The sequence below is a fragment of the Muntiacus reevesi genome, chromosome 11 (genome assembly GCF_963930625.1).
Source record: "Muntiacus reevesi chromosome 11, mMunRee1.1, whole genome shotgun sequence".
Classification (NCBI taxonomy): domain Eukaryota; kingdom Metazoa; phylum Chordata; class Mammalia; order Artiodactyla; family Cervidae; genus Muntiacus; species Muntiacus reevesi.
The window spans coordinates 63,196,952-63,215,610 of NC_089259.1; the positions used below are offsets into that span (position 1 = coordinate 63,196,952).

At 38.8% G+C, this 18,659-nt stretch overlaps 1 pseudogene; it reads left to right on the forward strand.

Annotated features, from left to right (window-relative positions):
• Nucleotides 1-15,629: 15,629 nt before the first annotated feature.
• Nucleotides 15,630-16,887, forward strand: LOC136144461 (MAPK/MAK/MRK overlapping kinase pseudogene; annotated as a pseudogene).
• The last annotated feature ends 1,772 nt before the right edge of the window (nt 16,888-18,659 follow it).

Below are 18,659 nucleotides of genomic sequence, written 5' to 3' on the forward strand. Positions count from 1 at the left end.
CGAATGGATAAGGAAGCTGTGGTATATATACACCATGGAATATTACTCAGCCATTAAAAAGAATTCATTTGAATCAGTTCTAATGAGATGGATGAAACTGGAGCCCATTATACAGAGTGAAGTAAGCCAGAAAGATAAACACCAATACAGTATACTAACGCATATATATGGAATTTAGAAAGATGGTAATGATAACCCTATATGCAAAACAGAAAAAGAGACACAGATGTACAGAACAGACTTTTGGACTCTGTGGGAGAAGGCAAGGGTGGGATGTTTCAAGAGAACAGCATCAAAACATGTATATTATCTATGGTGAAACAGATCACCAGCCCAGGCTGGATGCAGGAGACAAGTGCTCAGGCCTGGTGCACTGGGAAGACCCAGAGGAATCGGGCGGAGAGGGAGGTGGGAGGGGGGATCGGGATGGGGAATACATGTAAATCCATGGCTGATTCATGTCAATGTATGACAAAACCCACTACAATATTGTAAAGTAATTAGCCTCCAACTAATAAAAATGAATGGGGGGAAAAAGTGCAAAAATGTAAGGCTTTCCCTGTAAATTAGATTAAAAAAATAATACCTATTGCTACTAAGGATTTGAGGTGGTTGGAGATTAAAATACTGTGATCCTTCTAGAAAGCAGTTTAGTATTATGTTTCAGGATCTTTATCGATATAATTACACCTACAGGTGTGTGTCTTAAGGAATAATTAAGAATGCAATTAGAGTTCATGCATAAGGACTCCCCGAGCAGTGTTCTGTATAATAGCTAAAACCTGAAATGACCATTAACAGCCCAAAACAGGGAAAGGCTGAATAAGGAATAGTTCACACAACGGAAAACTATGCAGCTTGAAAACTAATTTTGACGATAGAGGAAAATGTTGAATAATAACATTTTTAAAAGCCCTGGGATCTCAACCATATACTTTTTAAGTTAAGCAGTGTTTTGAAGTGGAGAGAGATTTTTAAAAGCATGATGCTTTTAAAAGTCTCACTACATTCTAACCTACTTTGACTAAGTGCCTGCCAGGAGAAATGACAATAGTCTTTCACCTTGCTGAACATCATAAGTGAGTGATTTTTGAATACAACTGCAATAGTAACTTTTCTACAGCCTTTCCTTTAACTTTTCAAAATCCACTCTTACAAAGCAAGCAAAGACCTCTCTTGGATTATAAAACAGCAATATTATTAACACTAAAGTATTGAGTCTCCCATGAGCCTGGCATTATTCTCAGTGTGGAATATTTTAGTATTAATAAATTTATTGTTTGCTCATTTGATGCCAGGCTTACTGTCCTTGAATCATGAAAGTGGTTATTTAAAACACTCTACAATGTTGATTGTTGGACCAGAGTGATGGCTACAGGAGAAGTGATTACATTATTCCAATTTGGGGTATATTTTTAAATTTTCATGATAAAAATTGTAAAACCAAATAATTCACATAGAACCAGTGAAAGCATGGGTAGTCCACAATGTTTAGTTTTCTAAAACTAAAATTCTAAACTTCTCTTAATTATTATATGTACACTTTCCAACTAACAGTTTGAAAATATAATATTTTATTTACATGCAGAGAAATAATATGCTTGCATAAACATAAACTGTGTTCAAACCACAGATGCTATTTTAGTTATATTCATGTATCAAACTTTGTATCAGAAGGAGCCTTTTTTTGACACTGGAAAATAATTTGTATAAAAAAGTTGTGTTTGGTACTTTCTGGTGGTCCAGTGGTTAAGACTTTGCCTTCTGATGCAGGGGGTGTTGGATAACTGGTCAGGAAGCTAGAATCCCACATGCCTTGCAACCAAAAAGTAAAATAAAATAAAAATAAAACAGAAGCAATATTGTAGCAAATTCAATAAAGACTTAAAAAATGGCCTATATGAAAAAACATTTTTTTAAAGAAAGAAAAGTTGTATCATATTAAAAGATTCATCTTTAATAACCTGACATTTTAGGATCAAAATCCTTTCTAGATAAGCAAACTCATTCTACTAGGTCTTTCCTTGTGTGCTTTTATTATTAAATTTATCTGCAATTTGACAAGCTATTTGATTTTCCTCAGTTAATACACCTTAATTACCATAAAATTATACAATAGAGTTATGTAAACTTTAGAAGTGATCTAAACTATGAAATAACTGAGGATAAGAACCAATGACTTCTCATCATTGCATTCCTAATTATGGGCTTTTAATTAAAATATGTCACATTGACTAGATTTAGTCTACTTTCCACACAGGGACGGGCTCTTTCCCATCACACTGTTAACTGATGGTTCTATTAGCCTTGTTACAAACCCTCCAGTGATAAGGAATATTAAATACATCTGATATCTAGCACAAAGTACCTGAAGCTGGTGGGTTTTTGGTTTTGTTTTTGTCTTCCTGCTACACCAGGTCTTCCTTGCAGCATTCAGGATCTCCTATTTTCCTTGCAGCATGCAGATCTTTTGTTGCAGCATATGAGATTTAGTTCCTCAACCAGGGATTGAACCACAGTACCCTGCATTAGAAGCTCAGAGTCTTAGCCACTGAACTACCAGGGAAGTCCCCAAACTGGGTGGTTAAAACAATAGAAATATATTTTCTGAAAGATCTGGAGGTCAGAAGTGCAAATCAAGGTACCAGCAGGGCCAAGCTCCCTCTGAAACCTGGAGGGGATAATTCTTTCTTGCCTCTTCTTGTTTCTGGTGTCTATCAGCAATCCTTGGCATGCCTTGGAGCACAGTTGCAGCATTTTGATCTCTGCTGCCATCATCACACGGCCATCTCCCTGTGTGTCTGTCTTTATATGACATCCTTTTTCTGTGTCTCCATGTCTTTACATGATATTCTCCTGAGTCTGTGACCAAATTTCCTTCTTCTAAAGACACCAGTCATCTCACATTAGGGTCCACATTAATGACCTCATCTTGATGACATTTGCAAAGATCTTACATCCAAATAAGGTTACATTCATGTTCACTGGGGTTTAGGACCTCAAATATCTTTAAGTAAGTGTTAGTCACTCAGTCTTGTCCAACTCTTTATGACCCATGGAGCCGCCAGGCTCCTCTGTTCATGGAATTCTCCAGGCAAGAATACTGGAGTGGGTACGCACTCCCTTCTCCAGAGGATTTTCTTAACCCAGGAATCAAACCCGCATCTCCAGCATTGCAGGCAGATTGTTTACTGTCTGAGACACCAGGGAAGCCCTTGCATACCTTTGAGTGAATTTGAAAGTGAAAGTTGCTTAGTCATGTCTGACTTTTTGGGATCCCATGAACTATATAGTCCATGGAACTCTCCAGGCCAGAATACTGGAGTGGGTAGCCTTTCCCTTCTCCAAGGGATCTTCCCAACCCAGGCTTCGAACCCAGGTCTCCCATATTGCAGGTGGATTCTTTACCGTCTGAGCTACCATTTTCCCTCTCATATAGGATACTGAAACACAGACAACTGTAGAAGCTAGAGAGTGAGCTGTGATCAGTCCCTTAAATTTTCTGGAGTGAGGTTTATCTCACTTTATGTGATTAAAATACTTAATAGTAAAACATAGTAACACCTACCAAGGGCTGATCAAGTGCTAGGCACATGTTCAGAGCACTGAAGAATAACTCCCTGAGTTCTCACAAAGACATACTCCTAATAATATCAGTCCTTGATGAAAGGCCTTTAAATATTTAATAATAGCTCTTATAGTCCTACTAAATCCTTTCTTCAAGGTAAACATTATCAGTCCCTTCAAACATTTTTTAGGTTGAATCATTTCTAATCTATCAATCTGAATAATCCTGAGTTGACTGTTCAGAAAATTAGAATTGTTTGCATCACCTGCCTTCTAATTAAAACTTAAATCTAGGTCTACATATATGGGTATGTAGACATACATGTATGTCTACATACATATTTGGAATATATATACTTAGGAAAAATATATATATATACATATATACTTGCTCAAAGACTCTTGCTTATCCAGAACTCATAAATTTTGTGGCAGGAATTGAATAAATGTATTTTCATAAATTCCCCACCAGTAGCACAAAGAGTTGGACATGACCGAAGCAATTTAGCACATAAAGCTGCAGTTAATAAGGTTTTATAGTACATATTGATAATACTATTACACTTTGAATACTAGGCAATTCTGAATATTTTTAAAACATTCATAATAACTATCACTTTTTTGTTTACCAACTGGTAAAAAGTTCAAGTATTATAAAATGAACTTGAAGAACCCTAGGGATTATTTTCATAGGGTACTGCAATGCCCCATTTTAGATCCCATTTCTGTTCACCAGAAATTTCTCAGAGGATTTAGTCAAACATGAAACTTTTTGCTCTATTTGTAAGTAATGTACTTTTATTTCAAAATCAAATCTAATATGCTGCTTTCTATTTCAGATCTTAAAAAAAATAGCTCAAAAGGCTATTAGATCTTCATTTTGATCCGCATATGTGTGTCTGCAACTGGATTAGATAAATTGGAACTTCATGAAAATGAGGTAGAGTTAAACTATTTCATGGTCTGGTTTCTTATTAAGAAGTAATAAAATTTTATCACGGGTCCATGGTGTCCTGGTGCTAGACTAATACTGAAGCCAATGGCAGGCTTTTATCAAAAAATTAAACTTTGACTTACAGCCAAGACTCTGGTTTTCAGCTAAGATACTTTACATCTATGGCAGCTTTGTACTTCATGGATTAATTGTCATAATACGTGATTATTGATGCAGAATCCTCTGTAATTTCTTTTGGTCTGGTAGTCTTGTATATTGATAATTGAACCTTTAACTTGTTTAATAGTACAAGTAACTAAGTTGTCAGAAATTTCCTCCTTAAATCCTGACAGCCTTGTCCTTCTAAAGTAAGGATGTGGGTGCTAAGTCGCTTCTGTCATGTCTGACCTCTTTGCCATCCTATGAACTGTAGCCCACCTGGCTCCTCTGTCCATGGGATTCTCCAGGCAAGAATACTGGAGTGGGTTGTCATGCCTTCCTCCAGGGGATCTTCCAACCCAGGGATGGAACTCATGTCTCTTACATCTCCTGCGCTGGCAGGCAGGTTCTTTACCACTAGCACCACCTGAGGTGAGGTAAGGATACTCCTTTATTTCCATTTCTCCACAACACTTCTGCCTGCTTACCACTAGCAATGGCCCAGATTATCAGTTGCTGGCATCTGGTAAATTCAGTTCTTACTGGCCCAGAGAATGTACTAGTTATATCCCACAGCTAATTAGAATGCAGTCTCTTTGCTAGAGAATAGTTTATTTAGTTCATCAATGAATAATACTTGGTTTGAATCTTGATTTAAAAATTAAAGGGAAATAGAAACAGGGTGAGAAAGGGGAAAATATTTTCTTCAAAGCAGGAATTTCTGTTAATTAAATTGAAAAAAATAAATATGGATTTTGTATAAGACTGGAAGGAGGGGCTTTAGGCTAAAACACTAAACCTAGAAAAGTTAAAATTTTCACCTGCATTTCAAGAATCTTACCTATGAAATCTAGAAATATGTTATTTTTGTAGTCTTTTAATTTTTAAATATTTTAATATACATAAAAATGTACTAAACTTCAGGTTCCATCAAATACTAGAAACAATTTATTTTAAAATCTCAGCATAGTTGTAGGAGATTTGTCAATGACCTAATTTGAAAACTACTCAGACTCCAGAAATAGATGGGGGAGGGTAATATTTTATTGATGAATGTTTCATGAATAACATGCATGATTCAATATTTACTTTTGGTTAAATGTTTCTGAACAGTCAAATTTCTGTAATCTGTATTTATGTTAATTGTTTACTCAGGATTTATTAAGGAAAAGACACAGATCTTCATATTAACACAACTTTACCATGAATTTAGAGGTGACACCATCTTAGGCAGGTGTTAAACACTGAAATATATAAATAATAGATACAGTCACTTTTTTCCTCTTTATTTGCATAATCAAATCTGATCACCACAAGCAGCATAGAAAGACATTTTCATGCTAATTTTCAGAATTCTTCCTAATTTACCTCGACTAATTCAAATGTGAAGCTCCATAGCACTTTAGGTCAGTGGTTCTCTCAGTCTGGCTGCAGTTTGGAATAATCTAGAGAAGCTTTCTTTTTTTCCCATTGTCATGGAAATGTTTCTGAAGTTTGTTTTTTAATTTTTTTTCCATTGGCATGTAATTGCTTTACAATGTTGTGTTCTTTCTGCTATATCCCCTCAGCCACATTCCCTCTTACTTGGTCCTGGCTCTCAACACCCCATCCCCATTTCCCACCCACCTAGGTCATCACAGAGCACTGAGCTGAGCTCACTGTGCTATACTGCCGGTTCCACTAGGCTAGAGAAGCTTTTATTTATTGATTGATTTTTCTGTTCTTAATCAGGTTTTTTTTCCATTTATTTTTATTAGTTGGAGGCTAATTGCTTTACAATATTGTAGTGGTTTTTGCAGAGTGAAGTAAGCCAGAAAGATAAACACCAATACAGTATACTAACGCATATATATGAAATTTAAAAAGATGGTAATGATAACCCTATATGCAAAACAGAAAAAGAGACACAGATTTATAGAGAAGCTTTTAAACACATGCAATATTGTCCCCACCCCCTTGCCAGTTCCCAGACGCTTATTTATTCAGAATCTCTGGGCATGGGACCTAGGAACCACACATCTTTAAGTCTCCCAGGTGATTCAAATATGTATTTGATCGGATTGAGATTACATACAAATATGTATGTATTGGATTGAGAATAATCATTCTTTGGGAGTGCTGATACTGAAAGATTGGGAAGCCATAAGAAAGTCTGTTGAGTTTCCTTAAGAGCCAGATATAAACAGAAAATCCATTAATGAAAAGAATTAGTTTCAGAAAGTGAAAGTCGCTCAGTTGTGTCCCACTCTTTGTGACCCCATGGACTATACAGTCCATGGAGTTCTCCAGGCCAGAATACTGGAGAGAGTAGTCCTTCCTTTTTTCCAGGGGATCTTCCCAAACCTGGGATTGAACCAGGGTCTCCTGCAGGTAGATTCTTTACCAGCTGAGCCACAATTAGTTTCAGAGGTGTGAACAAACTCAAAGATACTGTCTGTATCCTATACTGGCAGAGCTTTGTAAGGGATACATGGATGCCTCCGAAAAGCTGATGAAAAGTTACAGACCTCTCCACAGAAAAGCAGACACATCTAGAACACATGACACTGACGTGGAAGGTGTTATGTTTGGAGGAGAACCAGAATCTCAAGAGAAAAATCCCTGAACCACAGCAAAGAAAGAAATGTTCTTCTCAGACACAGAAAGGCTAAAATCAAGAAATGATGCCCAATTACTGCATGCACTGGGCCATGTAGACAGAGATTACAGTGACATATAAAGGTCTGTGAGGTAGAAAAACTTTCCCCAATGGCATTTACTTGTCTCATTTTAAAAGAATATATATATAAGCTTCAATTTTTGCTGAATCTAACATGCTGTCCTCCTGATCACCACACCTCACACCCAAAGCGAAGACACATTTATTGCTCATTCTAGTGTCGTGTCCTGCACTATTTTCCAAAAAGTTTCACAAATTTCCTCGCTTCCCTTTCCTTTGAATAATATTAGACTGATGATGCTAAAGTAGACCCCCAAATTTTAAAGTCCTTTAGATTTCAACCTCGGAATACTAAAGGATATTTTAGCTGTCTCCTTCAAGGTCTTTTTTATAACTTGAATTTTATTTCATTCTTTCTCTCTAGAATTTCCACTCAATGCACCCTGATTTTCTTTGACCCAATCTTAGATGATCTCATTCAAATCAAGTTCTTGAAATTTTCTCAATCCACCTTTTTAAATTACAACCCTAAAAGTGTAACTTAGGTGGTAAAATCAGTTCTGAAGCTATTCTAACTATGTTCACTCAGCATAATAAATCTTAGATTATTCTGTGCTTTCACTAACATAAAATTATTAAACTATTAGGTAGTCTTGAATGAAAGGATTCCTTAGAAGTTTACAGCATTTTGAATCCACTGGGCTGTATAAGTAGACGAAGTTATATCAATATGTTGCAAAAGTTAAGACTACTTCAAGTTTCCTATTAAAGCTGTTTTTAGGGTCTTTCTATTCAAGCTGTTTTTAGGGTCTTTCCATTCAAGCCATTATCCTTGATACCATTATTCATAGACAGGCAACAGACAAGGTTCACATCAGTGGCACATTGAACATCACGGCATGTGATTACAACATGCACAAGGATGAAGAACTGATTAGAATACTAGAAAGGTAAAATCCATAAGATAACAATACATGTCTGTATAAAAATATATCTACACAGAAATGTATTGCAGGGGATCTGTGAAAAAGTTCTCCATCAAACAATAGAATATCTAGAGAATATTGAAGGAAGGCCTGGCACACAGAACACAGCGTTTCTATTTCTGTTGTACTTGTAGGTGGCATGTTGGATTGGATATTAAAATATCTGTGTCACTCCACATCATGAAAAACTTCATTTAAATTACAACTAAAATCTTGTTCCTCTGGTTACTAGATTTAATCTTACTGAAGCCATTAATACTGACTAGTCCCCTCAGCTGAGTCCTCTCTAAAGATACTTCTGTAAATTTGTATTCATCTTACTTAAAATTAGGCCACCTACACTGTAACTGATATAATCTGGATATTATAATTTACTTGACTCTCCTTAAACTCTATCCACTTCAGCTTTTTAAACAGATATATTTCTCTGTTTGCATACTCAGTCACTCAGTTGTTTCCAATTCTTTGCGACCAGACTGCAGCCCACAGGCTGTTTTATCCATGGGATTCTCCAGGCAAGAGTACTGGAGTGGATTGTTATTTCCTCCTCCAGGGGATCTTCCTGACCCAGGGATCAAACCCACATCTCCTGGGTCTCCTGCATTGCAGGTGGATTCTTTACCACTGAGCCACCTGGTTAGGATGTTTGTTTATTCTACACAGTTTCAGATATGGAATATGAGTGGAAATCCATTGGAACCAAACGATACAGCCTGTATCATCCCAAAGTTACCCCTGAGGAGCAGAAAAGCAATTTTACATATAAAACTTCACAAGCAGTGAATGTTCATTAAATATTTAAAGGAAGGCCAAATTAGGATTCCCTCCCACCAATATATCCAGCGTGTGAGCATACACAGTAGCCTCAGTCGTTTCTGACACTTTGCGACCCCATGGACTGTAGCCCACAGGCTCCTCTGTCCATGGGATTCTCCAGGCAAGAATACTGGAGTGGGTAGCCATGCCCTCCTTCAGGGGATAGTCCCCACCTGAGGATCGAACCTGAGTCTCCCATGACTCCTGCATTGCAGATGGATTCTTTACACACTGAGCCAGCTGGGAAGCCCAATATGTCCAGAGTAGTTCAAAAGAGCATTTTAAGACTTCCATAAAATGTACCAAGAATTTCTGGAAGACAACTTTACCCAAAACACCATATATCTTTTATTATCCATTTTTCGATGCTATTTATAACCATCTAAACAATGATATGGCAACCCACTCCAGTATTCTTGCCTGCAGAATCCCAGGGACAGGGGAGCCTGGTGGGCTGCCATCTATGGGGTCGCACAGAGTCGGACACGACTGAAGCGACTTAGCAGCAGCAGCAGCAAACAATGGTATGATACCAAAATATGAAAGATCATGTAGCTCAGCAATTTGTCACATCTTGTACAATGCTTCTAAACAGAATTTGCCAAATTTGGATTTTATCAGAAATCTCAGCTCAAATTTAAGACTCTTTACTTTCAGCAGATCTCATTTTGATCTTTCTGAGCCCACTGTGCTACATGGTACACATGAGTCACCACTTTTGCAAGACACAGCCTGCAGTAGGAGGTGCGAGCTCAGCCAACAGACTATAATTACATTATTCAGTGATCAGCAGCATGTGCCTCAAGCAACAGCTCAACACGCCACTAGTGGCCATGAAGGCTGGAAAGCAATGAACAAAAATTAAAGCAGAGAAAAATAAAATCAAACGTAAACATTTCTTTGGCTCAACGGGGTTCAAGTTAGAATTAAAGTTGCAACATCCGAAATCACATTCGACTTCAAATTTGGATAATAGCAAGAATCCAACAGAAAATTACATGTTGAAACTATTTGAGGTTGTGGATAGTTGCAGGAATTTTAAACTACTGTCACCGAAGCCAAAAACAGAGCCATTTTAACTCATGGCGGCTAGTCTGCCAATTTCAAGCTTGAAACATTAAAATATAAATAAAGCCTAAAAGAGGGGAATTTAACAGAAGTAATCAATATTTGATTTATACAAGGAGCATTATCCCCTACCAGCTAATAACTAGATTTCTGAATACAGCCAGGTAAGCATATACTGTTACCAAAAAGTTATTCATCAACTTAAAAAAGTTATGTAAATTTGGCCAAAACATTTGTTGGTTTTTTCCATAACACCATAGAGAAGAACCCCAATGAACATTTTGCCCAATGCAGTACACAAACATATACATGCATATACATACACATATATGTTAAGCTTATATAATAATAATGATATTACATTACTAATCAAAAGAAATACTCATATGCTTAAATCAGCCAGCAGCCTAGTAAAACTAATCACATATATACACATGCTTGTCACTGAGTTGTGTCCAGCTCTTTGGGATCCCATGGACTGCTGCCTGCCAGGCTCCTCTGTCCATGGAGTTCCCCAGGCAAGAATACTGGAGTAGGTTGCCATTCTCTCCTCCAGGGAATCTTGTCAATACAGGGATCAAACCCAGGTCTCCTATATACCAGGCAGATTCTTTACCAACTGAGCCACCAGGGAGGCCCCGCATATACACACATACACATACACATCGCTAAGTTGTGTCTGACTCTTTGTGACCCCATGGACCACAGCACTCCAGGCTTCCCTGTCATTCACTATCTCCCAGAGTTTGCTCAAACTTATGTCCATCGAGTCGACAATGCCATGCAACTATCTCATTCTCTGTCACCCTCTTCTCTTTCTGCCCCCAGTCTTTCCCAGGGTCTTTTCCAAAGAGCTGGCTCTTCACATCAGGTATAATAATATTACAATATAAATCAACAGAAATACTCATCTACTTAAATCAGCCAGAAACCTAGTAGAACTAATCATGTATATCAGTGCAGATTTCAAACATGGGCAAAGGAACAACCTTTGTTTGCAGCATAAAAGAAACTCTGCCTGGTTGGAATGCTGCCATACCACTAAGTGATCTATTGATAACTTGTGGTTCAAAATACCGCCATCATCAGATTTCTTCCTTTGGTAATACTATACACAGTTTGATGTTAAGATAACATGTACACTTCATATGCAAGATATAATGAAAGCAGAAACTGCTCCCTCAATTTAACCAGTAGTTATTTATGAATGTTGAGTTGTGCAAAATTGTGGTTATTTGCAGATCCTCATTAATAACACCTCAGACTATTTCTGCAAAGGCAAATGCACTTTGACATTCAATATTTTTTCTTCTCCATTATTTGAATTCCCTCTGAATACAAGTAGAAAATAGGTAATTGTACCCATGGTTCAAATAGCAATACAGTTTATTTTAGGACTGTTTTGCGAGTCAATGGGTTCTTTGTCAGCTTCAGTGTTCGAAGAAATAAAATTGCTTCTCTTCCCACAATATAAAATGCCAGAATGGTGTTACTTTCCTCAAGGAGATTGTACAAAAGATAGTTCAATGATTAAAAATCCGTTAAGTGTTTCAGACTCTACCAATGAAATGCAGTTGCTCTAACAGGAAAAGAAAATCTATAAAACATTAGAAGCAAGGATAGATAACACTGGAAAATTACAACCTCAGTAACAGACTAGATAGAGAGAATCAGCACAAAACTAAATGCTTTCCTTTTGTAATATTAGTTTCAATTTAAGTTCCACATGAAGCATTTGGGGGTGTTCATCAAACAACTGCTTAGTCAAAGTGTTTGGAGGATTATAGACACAACTATCAGTAAGGCAAAGCAAGTAGGCAGCACCTTTCTCCCCCCCAGCCCCCATCACACTTATGGTCCTTCATCCCTTCACAACCTCCAGGGCTTGATTCCATCCTTATCTGCCTAATGTCTCACGATAGATCTCATCACATATGTTTCTGTCTCTGAAGAGGCCATTTCTCCAAGTTTGCCATTTCTCCAAGTTCTTGATTGTCTTCTTCTTCATGAAAACATCCATGACCTGAACTCTGTTCCCAAAGAACATGTAGGTGAAATTCAACTTCTAGCTTCTTTCATTTATGCACACTGTCAAAGAAACTGTGATTAAGATGAAAATTTTTCTTATTCCGAGACAGATATTTATGAATTTAGACTATATAAGCTATGTACTCATTACTATAGACATTCTTTTAATGGCTTAATAGCCATCATGAAAGTCTTCCCAGATGGCTCGGTGGTAAAGACTCTGCCTTCCAGAAGGAGAGGTGGGTTTGATCCCTGGGTTGGGAAGATCTTTGGAGAAGGAAATGGCAACGCACTCCAGTATTCTTGCCTGGAGAATCTCACAGACAAGAGGAGCCTGGCAGGCTACAGTCCATGAGGTGAAAAAGCCAGACACAACTTAGTGACTAAACAACAACAACAAGCCTTCATGAAACTATAGTCTGGAGAGAACTGTCTCTTATTCATCTGTGAATGGTGCCTAGTATCAGCACACTCAGAAAATGTTGCTTGAACTTAACTGAATTGCCTCCAGTTTAGTCCAAAATTTTGTATCGATAAAGAAACTTTGCCCTTGATAATGGTTAATACTTCTGAAAGAGTAAAAAGTTTAAGGTTTACTAGATGGTTTGGAAGAGTCATTAACTATCAAGACAGTTACCCTGAATGGCCCTCTGAAGAATACATGACTTAGCTACCCTCCATGAAGGATACTTGACATCATACCCATCACAGCTTGTAATACTTCAACATCTGTTCATATGACTTCAATTTTGAAAACTTATAGTTGAAATTGCTATTTATTCTCTTTGTCCACTTGCTTAATACATGCAGTGTATAAGAACCTGCAAGTAGCAGACTTTGATTCCAACCACTGTGAGGGATGACTTCTTACCTACCAGCTCACCCCTCCATTGCCATAAATTAATTATGTATATGCCAGTACACCACACAACTAGCATCTAAGTTAGATACTACACACATACACACTCACGAGCCCTCTGTATTAGGGTTCTCCGGGAGTTGGTGATGGACAGGGAAGCCTGGTGTGCTGTAGGCCATGGGGTCGCAAAGAGTCAGACATGACTGAGCAACTGAACTGAACTGAACTGAGAGAAATACAACCAATTGTGTGTGTGTGTGTATATATATATGTATATATACACACAATGCCTTCACAGAAACACCTAGAATCATATTTAACCAAATATTTATCCAGGTACTGTAGCCTAGCCAAGCTGATGGATAAAATTAACCATCACAAATTCAAAATGTTTGGGTTCTCCTATACTGCATTAAAAGATGAGAAACCTTAATTTTGTTCATATAACCAAATGCTTCATCAGTCTTCCTATAAAGCCGCCCCAAATCTCCCTGGTCATCATTGACTGATACGGAGCTCAGGAAAAGGACAATATATGGCTTTGGTTCCATATCGTCATTTTGATGGAAATACCTTTAAAGGAAAACACACGAAGCTTGTAGAATTAAGTTGCTAGCATAAAGACTGTCATATTTTATGATACATACTAGAAGAATCTGCTCTTCTCATAACATTTGTTTCTTAACTAGCTGCAATAAAACTTCTTTATTATAGAGTTCATAAAGCATTTTCACCTCCTAAATTCACTTCTTAAAGTAGCCATTAAGTGCCAACAATGTACCCATTTGTATTGCTATTAATAGCAATTATGATGCCAGCTGTAGCCAGCAAGAGGGTGAGATGCAGTGAAAATGTTATCCTAAAGAACTTATACACTGTAGTCTTCTCAGTGATGGTAGAATTCTCTGCTCTATATACAGAGCCAGAAAATATAAAGCTTTGTCCTTCCAGTTTAATTTATAAAACATGTTTTTTCTGAAGATACAAAATCTAGGTAGGAAAGAGATGTAAGGTGATTCTCACCATCCTCAGCCATTTTCCTCAAATGTACCTCGGATCATGTCAAGTGACTGTTCAAAAAAATCTTTGATGGAGTCTCTCGGTCAGCAAACTATACCAGATCCAGTCTGTAACCTGTTTCTGTGCAGCTTGAGAGCTAAAAATGGATTTTACATTTTTAAAGTGTTCTTGAAAAAAAATAGCATAGAAGATATCTGACAGAGAATGCTTGTAAGTACAGAGTCTAAAATATTTCCTGTCTAGCCTTTAACAGAAAAAGTTAAGAAGTTTGCCAACCCTTGGTTTAGAAGATGAAGTACAACACCCATAGTGTGATGTTTAAGTCCTTCCACACTCTGAAGACCGACTGATAGACAAACCGTCCTTCATGTGTTTGCTGTCTTGGTGCATGCTTCTCTTCCTCTCCTGTTATCTAAATTCAGCTGTCCATCAAGATGATGCCCAAGTTCATCTTCTCCATGAAACTTTATCGTGCTGCTCGATTTTGTAGTAATCTCTCCTTGGAACTCTTGACAGACATCAGTACTTGCTTTACTCACTGATGATCTTGCTCCTTTTTATACACATGTTTTAATTTAAACTTATCTTCCCAACAAGAATATGATACCTTGACAGTGTTATGCAGGTGTTAGTATCAGCAAGTCTTAAGGAATTTCTAGGTTCTGTAAGTCTGATTTCTTTTTCGTCAATAACTAATCACCATTGTTCATGAGCAATTACTGTTTCCAAGTGTCACCAAACCTACACATAAATGTTTTTCTTCATTCAATCCTCACAAAATGTTAGGTAATAGTATAATTCTTTTATTTTTATACACAGACTGCTATTAAAGAGAATAGAGGGGTTCCATTCTCAGTACACAAGAAAGCACAAAAACCAGAGTGGAGAGGGAAAGATAGACTGAGAGACAGCATACTCTCCCCTAGATTATACAATAGAAATGTTTCTAGAAATAGTAGAATTGGAGTAAGGAAACTTTATAAAGATTTGGTTGGTGAAAGGACTTCCCTAGTAGCTCAGTTGGTAAAGAATCTGCCTGCAATGCAGGAGACCAGAGTTCAATCCCTGGGTTGGGAAGATCCCCTGGAGAAGGAAATGGCAACTCACTCCAGTATTCTTGCTTGGGGAATTCCATGGACAGAAATAGTAGAATTGGAGTGAGGAAACTTTATGAAGATTTGGTTGGTACTTAACATTTAAAACATTCAGTCAACAAAAATGGAAGTAATTCATGAGCTCTAGGTTCTGTGAGGAAGATAAATTTGACAGAAGTCCTTCATGACGTTGGATTTAAGTAATATGTTGGATCTGACACCAAAAATATAGGCAATAAAAGTATAAAGAGATAAATCAGGCTAGGGTGACAGGGATACACGTGGCAGCCGGATCCTAACACTCTCCATCTAGGGACCACCATGAAGGTCCATGTTCAGGACCCTGCCTCTAAAGAGTGGAAGCCAGGGCCTCCACTTTCTATCCCTTTCTCCTCCAACCAGTACCAGCAAGGGGTTGTCGCCAACTTCCACATCCAGGATGAAGAACTATAAACCAATTAATAAAATAGAGGAGGGAACATTTTCTGAAGTTACTAAGATGCAGAACCTGCGAGATGGAAACTACTATGCATGTAAACAAATGAAACAACATTTTGAAAGTATTGAGCAAGTGAACAATCTGCAAGAGGTACAAGCACTGAGACGCGTGAATCCACACCCAAACATTCTCACGCTGCACACTGTTATTTGACAGAAAATCTGGTTCTCTTGCACTAACATGTAAACTTATGAACATGAATATTTATGAGGGAGAAGACACCCATTATCAGGGGGAAAAAAAAAATTATGTACTATATGTACCAGTTGTGTAAGTCTCTGGATCACATGCACAGAAATGGAATATTTCACAGAGATGTAAAACCAGAAGATATATTAATAAAGCAGGATGTCTTGAGATTAGGGGACTTCAGGTCGTGCCGGAGCTTCTACTCTAAGCATCCTTACATGGAGTACATCTCCACCCGCTGGTACCGGGCCCCTGAGTGTCTCCTCGCCGATGACTTCCACAGCTACACGATGGACCTGTGGAGTGCGGGCTGAATGCCTACAAGACGGCCAGCCTGCAGCCCCTCTTCCCCGGAGCCAACGAGCTGGTCCAGATCTCAAGGATCCACGACGTCCTGGGCACGCCTGCGGAGCAGACCCTCGCCAAGTTCAAACACTCCAGAGCTATGAGTTTTGATTTTCCTTTTAAAAAGGGACCAGGGAGACCTCTACTGACAACCAAGCTGTCCCCGCAATGCCTCTCCCTCCTGCACGGAAGTGGTGGCCTACGAGCCTGAGGAGAGAATCACTGCCCACCAGGCCCTGCAACTCCCCTACTTGCAGAAGCAGAGGCCCGCGGAGAAGCAAGCTCTGCCCAGGGACAGGCGAAAGGCTCCCCCGCTCTCCTCTCCGAGCGCCCCCATCGCACCGGAACTACTCAGCAACACCTGGCAGGCGGCACCGGAGGGCCGGAAGCAGAAACAGCCCTCCGAGGCCTGAGGAGGACCACTTCCGGAGACAGGGACCGACCCACCTAATGGAGCTGCCCAGGCCCAAGCTGTCTGGAGCGGCCAAGCCATCCTCGTACTCCAGCCCGGCACTGCAGTCAGTGTTCGCCCGAAGGTGCCACCGCTGTGAGACCCCTGAAGTGCGTCAGGGAGGCCCAGGCGACAGACACGCAGAAGGACATCAAGCCCAGCCTGAAACAGTACCGCCTGCCCACGACAGAGCGGAGAGGTGGGGGCTACTGAGTGCTGTGGCTCCCTGCTCGGGGTGCGCCTGCGCCAGTCAGCGGGGCCGGGGGCTCCAGGGGGCCTGGCGTCCTGTCCCAGGAGAGACCCCCGCCCCCGGACCTGCACCACCGCCTCGGCCTGAAGCTGCTGGCCGGAGCGCAGCTTTACTGCGTGTTCCAGTCTAATACATCTGTCAAACCACCTCATTCTAGACTTTTATTTCATTTTCATAATGTAAGGATTTGGTGCAGGGAATATTTTGTAATTTTTGTATGAATCAGAATAGAGAGATTATACTGTATTATGTATTATTTAGGCTGGTTTCACCAAGGGCTCCGCAGGCCTGCAGTCCATCAAGCGATAGTGTTTAGCACAGTTCTGCTTCTGGATTATACCCCTGGAGATCCCTGATTTTATTAAAAAATAAGATGTCAAAAAAATAAAAAATAAAGAGAGAAATCAGACTCCATCAAAATTTAAAAGTTCTAGGCCTCAAAGGACACAATGGACAGAGTGAAAAGGCAACCTATGGAATGGGAGAGAATATTTGCAAATTATACATCTGATAAATGGTTACTCTGCAGAATATGTAAAGAATGACCAGAACTAAACAATAGAAAACAAACGACTCAGTTAAAAAGTGGTCAAGGAGCTTGAAGAGACGTTTCCCCAAAAAAGATATACAAAAATGACCAACATGCACAAGAAGCGTTGCTCAAATCATCTGTTGTTCAAATCATCACACATCCTTAAGGAGATGCAAATCAAAACCACAGTGAGATACTGCTCATTGCTGGCTATTGTCCAAAAACAAACAACCAAAAAAATAACGAGAGTCAGCAAGGATGTGGTGAATCTGGAATCCTTGCTCACTCTTGGTAGGAATGTAAAATGATGCAGTCTCTGTAGAAATCAGTATGATGGTTCCTACAAATTAAAAACAGAACTACCATATGATACAGAAATTCCACTTCTAGGATTATGCCCCAAAATGAATGAAAGCCGTCTCCAAGAGATATGTATACACTGTTTACATCAGCATTTTTCACAATAGCTAAAAGATGGAAGCAGCCCAAGTGTCCATCAACAGATGAATGGATAAGCAAAATGTGGTCTATACATGCAATGGAACATAATGCAGCCTTAAAGAGGAAGGAAATTCTGACATATTCTGCAACATGGATGAATCATGTGGATATTATGTTAAGTGAAATAATCTAGTCACAAAAGGACAGATAAGGTATGACCCCCCCCTTATGTGAAGTATCTAGAATAGTCAAATCCATAGAGAGACAAAGTAGGATGGTGGTTGGGAGGGGTTAAATAAAGGAAGGGGGAAATTGTTTACTCACGATAGGGTTTCAGTTTTGCCAGGTGAAAAATGATTGGAGATTGATTGTACAACAATGTGAAGATATTTTGCAGAACTAAACTGTACACTTGAAATGATTTGGATGACAAATTTTATGTTCTGTATATTTTTAATAAAAACAGATTTCATAGAAGTCTTCTATTCTTGTCCTGAAGGAATATTCACCGCATTAACAAAACAAAGTGGCTATGTGAGATGGTGAAATCATAAGTACAACCTAAACCTAAGATTTCTAAAATGGGCCATGTGCCCAGGCACCTGAAAGAAGTTAGAATCTGCCTGTTTTTCACACCTGTGGAAGTGCAGAAATGTTCATGTGTTCTCCAATAAGGTTAAAAAATTGCAGCTTTAAAAAAGTCTTCTTTTCTCCAGCAAACAGTGACTATGCTCTTCCATGAAAGTATATACATGATCTCAT